The following is an 8,192-nucleotide window of genomic DNA, read 5'->3' as shown; positions in this document are numbered from 1 at the left end:
TATTTCACTTCCAACTGAGGAGGTTTACTAGATTCTGGAAAACCAGCCATTCTCAGTTTCAGTGATCCAAAACGTCAGCTTTTGTGCTCCTGAGATGCTGCTTGGCCTGCTGTGTTCATCCAGCTCCATACTTTGTTATCTTGGATTCTCCAGCATCTGCAGTTCCCATTATCAGGAAGGGTCTAGGCCTGAAACGTCAGCTTTTGTGCTCCTGAGATGCTTCTTGGCCTGCTGTGTTCATCCACCTCCACACTTTGTTATCTTGGATTCTCACTTTCAGTTTGGGATAGTGACACAAATCCCCCTTTGTCAATCAAGGCCCCGTCTAAAGTTCTGTAATAGAGGATAAACCTCAGGAAGAGGCGCTTGTCCAACATGTCAAGAAGCAGATTATTGCACTCAGCAAAAGGTAGGTATTAGACTGACTAGCTGAGTATAATTATTTCAGACCATCAGGAGCCAAAGCTCTCCATTACCACATCATATTGGAATACTCGGTTCTCCACCCAAGTGTGTTGCATCATCAGATTGCGTGGACCTAATGCAACTTTAACATTAACTCTTTCAGAACCATTACCTTTTATAGCCATGATCTGATTTAATCTCTCACCTGATTGGACAGCACTGGACAGAGAGATCAAGTCTCTGTGTAAGCATGTCTTGAACATTCACACCTTCTGGCTCAGGCATAGAATGGTACCGGTAGAGCAACAGTTACATGTCAGCCCCTCTGATGAAGGGTCTAGGCCTGAAACGTCAACTTTTGTGCTCCTGAGATGCTGCTTGGCCTGCTGTGTTCATCCAGCTTGTCATAATGATACTGTTCAGTCTGACCCAGCGACTCAAGCTGCATCTGCCATGCTCATCTTTCGTATCAGGGGAGTATCATTCTTATTTTAGTCAGCATTACATTTTATGAATCATCTGGTTTCAGATGCATCCCTGTCAACTTTAGTCCGTTCCAAATTATGCATCTCTTCAACTCTTATCTTTGATTGAGCCAGTTGACACCTAATGATCTGTTGGCTGGCACAATCGGTCACAGCGCCAAGGATCCAGATTCAATTCTACCCTCAGGGAACTGTCTGTGTGGAATTTGCATATTCTCCATGTATCTGTATAAGTTTTCTCCTACAGTCCAAAGACATGCAGGGTAGGTGGATTAGCCATGGGAAATGTGGGGTTACAGGGATAGAGTGGGTTGGGGTGGGATTGGTGTGGACTCATTGAGCCAAATGCCCTGCTTCTGCAGCAACTCACTGATTCCATTCGTGACAACCTGTTCAGATGTGCTGTCTGTCAATCAAAAAGATATGTATGAATTTAAGAGCTGGTGGAGTGCTGTGGGTCATCTGTATCGGCGTGGCATTGGTTTTTAGCATATCACACAGCACTTGGTGCATGTTACTAGCTGTTGTTGTTATCCTACACTGTGTAGGGACAAAATATTCACCTGAGTGGACTGAAGGATCCGTTTCTGTGCTGTATGGCTCTGTGACCAGGATTCTATGAATAATGGGCATCAGTTTAGATTTGATACTGAAGCCAGGCCTGGAGCTACAGCTTTCTGATTCATTGTGAACACAGATCCAGAGGTGAAATCTAGGCTGGAGAGGATCATTTCAGTTGAAGAACCAGCATTAATACAAGTAAACTGAACTGAATGGTCTCTTTCAGTGCCTCTTGCAGCTTGAGTAACACTAAGTCAACCTGCAGTCCTCCTGGCTTGACTATCTTGTTGTACAGTTGCACCACTTCTGTTACATCCTGATATACAGGTGTTGGAAGCAGTTCAGAGAAGGTTTGTTACACTTATGCCTGGAACGGGTAGGTTGCCTTATGAGGAAAGGTAGGACAGGCTGGGCTTGCATTTGCTGGAGTTTAGAAGAGTAAGAGGCAACCTGATTGAAATGGAAGCAAAAAACTGAAAGAACTACAGATGCTGGAAATCAGAAGCAAAAAAAAACTGAAATCACTGGAAAAGTTCAGCAGGTTCTGGCAGCATCTGAGGAGAGAAATCAGCACTCAGTTACTTGATTTGAAACCTGCTGAATTTTTCCAGCAATTTCAGTTTTGACTTCTGAAATGGAAACAACCCTGAAGGGTCTGGATGTGGAAAGAATCTTATGGGAATATCCAGCACGATGTAGTCACTCTTTAAGAATGAGGCACCACCCACTTTAAGAGAAGTGGGCAGAAATAAACTCCTCACACAGCATGATGAGTCTTTACAACCCTCTACCTCAAGGTATAATGGAAACAGTGGCTTTGAACCCTTTTTAAAGCAACAGTAAATAGATCTTTGGAAGCACTGAGTGGAAGGGTAGTGAGGATAGATGGAAATGTGGAGCAATAAGATTGAACAGCTGACGTTTCGGGCCCAGACCCTTCATCAGAGAAGGGGATTGGGAGAGATTTCTGGAATAAATAGGGAGAGAGGGGGAGGCGGACCGAAGATGGAGAGAAAAGAAGATAGGTGGAGAGGAGAGTATAGGTGGGGAGGTAGGGAGAGGATAGGTTTGTCCAGGGAAGACGGAGAGGTCAAGGAGGCTGGATGAGGCTAGTAGGTAGGAAATGGAGGTACGGCTTGAGGTGGGAGGAAGCGATGGGTGAGAGGAAGCACAGGTTAGGGAGGCGGGGACAGGCTGGGCTGGTTTTGGGATGCAGTGGCGGAAGGGGAGATTTTGAGCTTTTGTGCTCCTGAGATGCTGCTTGGCCTGCTGTGTTCATCCAGCTTCACACTTTGTTATCTTGGATTCTCCAGCATCTGCAGTTCCCATTATCTCTGATTGAACAGCTGACCTGGTTTAAGGGGCCAAACAGCCTACTCCTGCCTCTAGCTCTTCAGTTCACATGTTCCTCCACATTTGTGTTGTATTTGCATTGCAATATCAATCCTCAGAATAAATCATTGATATTATGCAACAGAATACAAGGGTTTTTATATGCTACACACGTGGTGTATACTAGATATGATGAACCTAACACCTCAGTATTAGAGCTTAATGACTCTACATAAAATTATACAGTAAACACACTTCTTTTAACTGATATGTTTTGACGACGTTAAAAAAACTTCAATTATGCTGCCTTTCATTTGCTGGCAAATATTAAGAATGTGACCCAAATCTGGCTTGGTTGCCAACACAGCTGTTCATAATTCAAACTGTTACAGCAGACAATTTTGATCTCCATATCAACAGCAGCGAGCTCCATTGCTGTTTTCAGCCCATGGAATCATGCAGTGCACAAAGAGGCCATTCAGCCGACCATGCCTGTGCTTGCCAATTGATCAGAATTTGGCAATTGACATTACGATCATTCTTTGCTCTTATCAAATGTCTGCACTTCCACAGTCTGCCAGATGTTGACACTGCTGCAAAAGAAAAAGAGACTTGCATTTATATAGCAACCTTTCAGGGCTGCAGGAAATCCCAGTGCATGTTATAGCCAACATTGCATTTTTGAATTGTAGTCACTACTGTAGTCCAAAAATCATATGGCCAATTTATTCACAGGGAGCTCCTGCAAACAGTGGTAGAATAATCGCCAGTTCAACCGTTTTCGTAATCTTCACTGAGGAACAAATATTAGCCATAGCAGGCTCATATGTACTTATTTAAAGGAAATTCTATTGTATTTTAAACATCTTCGTGATAGAGTAAACAAATTTAACTTCATGCGTGAAAATCAATGCCTCAGCATTACCTCATTACTGCATTAGAGTATTAGCTTTCATTTTTTTGGTTTTCAAGTCCAGCAGCAAGACCTGAACCCACAACCTGCTCACACGGAAGTAAAGATGTTACGCATTCAGACAATACTGTACAATCAATCAAATGTTTTAGTAGAATTTTAAAGCGTTGTTGACGAGATTTGGAGGCTTTCCCAATGCTGCAGAAATAGGCCCAGGGCCTGGTTTAATTAACAAGTCTACCTCCCACCCAGAACTGGCTGGAGTGGGGCGGCAGTTGTCAGACCCAGGAAAATCAGTAGTTCCAGGTGTGTGGGTAGGTTTGAGGAAAGGATCCTCCAAAACAGTTATTGTGGGAAAGAAGAGGAGACAATGTCCCAAGAAGCATGGCCTCAGTCTCACTTCTCCAACAACAATTGAGGACTGAATTTACATTGCCACCATGCCCGGATTATTTCATCAGTTTCCGACAGTGATATGGGTTTCGCCAGCGAGGCCAGTGTTCATTGCCCATCCCTAATTGTCTAGAGGGCAGTTGAGAGTCAACCACATAGCAATGGGCGCAGAGACACATAGACTAGACCCGGTAAGCATGGCAGTTTCCTTCCCTAAAGGGAAGTAGCGAATCAGATGGCTTGCTTGTCCACAACAGGACACTTACTTTGGGAGTTCAGCAGAAAGTTGAAACGTCCCTGGCCCAAATCCTAAAGAGATGATCCACATTCAGATTTTAAGCAAGACCTAGATATGGAATGCAGAGAAGAACCTTACTACATAGTGAGTGGTAGCGACCCCTATAATCTACTGCTTTCGAAGCTGGTCGAAGTGGAGGCACCAACCTGAGCAAAAGGAGGGTAGCTAAGTGCTGTGGGAAAATACATTTGGAAGGCCATAGGGACAAAATTGAGGATTGGGGTTTACTGGGGTGTAATACAGAGAGTCAATATCGACCAAAGGGCTATTAGAGGACAGTAAGGAAGGATTAACTTGGCTCCAGGCCAGTTCTTGTATTATCTATCAAAGATTAATTTCAGGGTTGGGGCAGAAACAGTTGACATATCAGTTGGTGCTAACAAGAAGTATCACAGTGAAATGCAGCTTTTATATGAAGCAGTGGATGGTAGTGTAACATTGGCTGTAGATCACTGGTGAGCACTTTCAATTCTGAATCCTAGGGTTATCGGTTCAAGAAGACCCCTATCAGAAACAGACATATGAAATTTTAGTAGAAACCTGTCCAAACCCTTTGCTTCTCACCTTCCTACAGCTTTGGACATTTCAATCCTTTACAATTTGTGTCATCATTGATGGTGTTATCCAGCCTTGAAATCCTTATATTCATTCAGTACACCACAAGAGAAAAGTGTAGGCTTCATTCAAACTGTTGGAGGCAATTTGCTGGAATCTCTCTTGGGACCTGCTGTAAGAGACAAGAGATCTCAGGTACATTTCTGAACCAGAACTAGGAGAGAATTGGATGACCTACAAGGTGACAAGTAATAAGCAGCACTTCGATTTTGTTTCCGAATCAATATCCTTTCCGCTTGTCAATTAAGTAAGAATGGCGGATCTATTCCCAGTTCATTGTCTATGTCCTCATCAAGCAGCAGCCAATCTAATCACCTGCCACACACAGCCAGCAATACAGACATCAGCAAAGTCATGTTCAACACAGAGCAGAATAATGATTGTGTGTACCTTACCGAAGCTAATGCCAAACCCTTTTGTTGTTACATTTAATGCCAATACTGGAAGGTACGATGTTGAAAACAATCATCTATCCAGCTATGCATGATGATAGTTCGAATCATTTTGAATGCAAAATCTTAAGCTTGATTTCAAAGCATCACTTCACCTTTTAAGCTAATCTTCCTCCACCCCAGGGCACTAAGATGATCTTTGCAGTTGTATCATCTTTGAGAGAAAATACTCAGATTCTTCACAGATTGGATTTGAAGTGAAGGACTCTGTGTCTTAATTCACTTGTAACAGCCAATTGTTACAGCACAGAGAGAGGCCATTCAGACTGCTGAGTCGGTGCTAGTTTTCTGCAAGTTCAGCAAATCCCAACCTATTGCCCTTTCCCTGTAGCTCAAGATCCTACAAGCAGCTCCTCTACTTTTGTCTGTAAAGTCCTTATCCAGTTCCCAAGCTATAACTAAGTCAACCTCCACTATACTCTCAGATGGTGGATTTCATACCCTAACTATTTGCTTCGTAACAGATAGTAAGAACTGCCAATGCTGGAGTCAGAGATAACACAGTGAGGAGCTGGAGGATCACAGCAGGCCAGGCAGCATCAAAGGAGCAGGAAAGCCGATGAGCTGTATCAGCAACGTCTCATGCTCCCACCTATCGCCATCCCACTGACCTCCCCCAGCCCCTCTTAACCCCGCCGCCCTGTGCTGTCCATCTTTTCTCCCACCTATCCACTCCTCCCACCTCACTTACCAATCCCCATCACTACCTACCTGCACTCATCTGTCACCACCTACCTTCCCCAGCCCAACCACCCCCTATTTATTCAGAACCCCTGTCCCCAATTTCTGAAGAAGGGTCCCAAACCAAAACGTCAAATTTCCTGCTCCTCTGATACTGCCTGGCCTGCTGTGTTCTCCAGCTCCACACTGTGTTATATTTGTTTCGTAAGATAGTTTTTCACATTGCCTTAAGTTCCTTTGCTAGTCACCTTACCAATGGATCTTTTCATATTTGAGTTTTCCAATAATGGCTACAATCTCACTTTACCTTCTCTATCCTGACTGCTTATAAACATGTACATCTCTGTCAAATCCCCACCCAACCTTCTCCTCTGTAAGGAGAACAATTCCAGTTTCTCCAACTCTCTCATCCTTGGAGGGATTCTACTGTGACTAAATCCATTGACAAGAGTTGATAAGAGAGACCTATGTATATATTTACAATGGATAACTGTACTCCAGGATACATCTTGCACATCAAACTATTTTCTAATCAACCTGTTCAGCGATGTTATTACACAACTCTGGAGCAGGTAGGATTAGAACCCAGGCCTCCTAACCAAGAGGAAGAGGCCCTATCTCTGCACTACAACAGCTCCAATTATCTTGACATAAGCTTGTCAATCTTATTGAGAGATTTATTAACATTATTAAGCCCCAGTATGCTGGGGACTTATGATGCGTTTTGTCTGCAAAGTCTGGAGAAATTCAAGAGGTCTGACAGCATCTGGGAAGACAGAAACAGAGTTAAGTGCAGTATGACTCTTCTTCAGAACTGAATAGTTAATGCTGGGCCTGCTGTGCAAACTGAGAGGCCTGGGAGCTGATTGAAGAGAGTCCTAAAGCATCATCAGCTTTTGGCACTGCACTGAATCCATTCATTGCTTTTAAGCCTGTCTTTAGCATAATGATTTGCTGCTAAGCCTTTTCTGAGGTTCAACATTCAATGTAATGTGGTTCCCATTACTTGTTTTAGCTTGGTTCCAATTCTTGGAAGAATTTTCCAACAAACTGGCTTAGAAAGCTTATTTCATCACTGTCAGTTTTTGCTGTGTTACAGACCTTCGAGAAAAGAAAGCTTCAATTCTACTTTGAGCATGTTAGCTAGTGGAGAGGAGTTACACATGGTGTGTTGTGTTTGCCTCCTGAATGTACACTGCATTTGTGTAGTGCCTCTCAGTACCACAGGATATCTCTGCGTACACCGCTGCCACCAAGGTACTTCATGAAGTGCATAGTCACTTAGGGAACACTGCAGCCAATGTAGTGCACTGCAAGATCCTGCAAGCAGCTCCCCTACATTTTGCCATCTCGATTGGTGATATTGTCACTGCTTGTTACTTCCAGTGGCAATAAAACAGGAGCCTGCGATTGTAAAACTAGGGGTGGGACCAATCGATTGTTCCGATCAGACGGAGGGCCGACCAAATGGTTTCAAAATACCTCACTGTGTTTGACATAACAAAAAGTTAGCAAACAATGCATGAAGGCAGTCGGGAATTCTGAACAAATTGCCTGTCAGCTCATATAACCATAGTCTATATATAATCATTACATAAATTAGAATCTAATAGAGAATAATTTTTCTATCTGAAATTGCTATTGGTTTCTATTGATGGCATTAGCCCATCTATAAAACTCTCAGCTGAGGTCATAACTGAAAAGTGATTAGCCTGGAGGTAATCTTCTGTTGCATAAAATAATATTACTGGCTGTTATGGATTTATCTAATAAGGAATGCATAAATCAGATCAAGAATTTTGTGACAAGAAGAGCTGCAATGAGTGACAATTCATTGCTGAGTGCTTTTGAGCCTGTCTTCAGCTTAATGATTTGGAGCTAAGCTCTCTGAGGTTCAACTTTCAATGTAATGTGCCTCCCAGAACTAGTTTTAGTTTGGTTCCAATTCTTAGAAGAATTTTCCAACAAACTGGCTCAGAAAGCCTACTTCATCAATGTCAGTTTTTGCCGCTGTGCCGTGTTGCAGGCCTCTTAGTCTCTGAGAAAAGACACTGAGC

The sequence above is a fragment of the Stegostoma tigrinum genome, chromosome 26, assembly GCF_030684315.1.
Source record: "Stegostoma tigrinum isolate sSteTig4 chromosome 26, sSteTig4.hap1, whole genome shotgun sequence".
Taxonomy (NCBI): domain Eukaryota; kingdom Metazoa; phylum Chordata; class Chondrichthyes; order Orectolobiformes; family Stegostomatidae; genus Stegostoma; species Stegostoma tigrinum.
The sequence above is the reverse complement of the archived record's forward strand: the minus strand, read 5'-3'. Positions refer to the sequence as shown.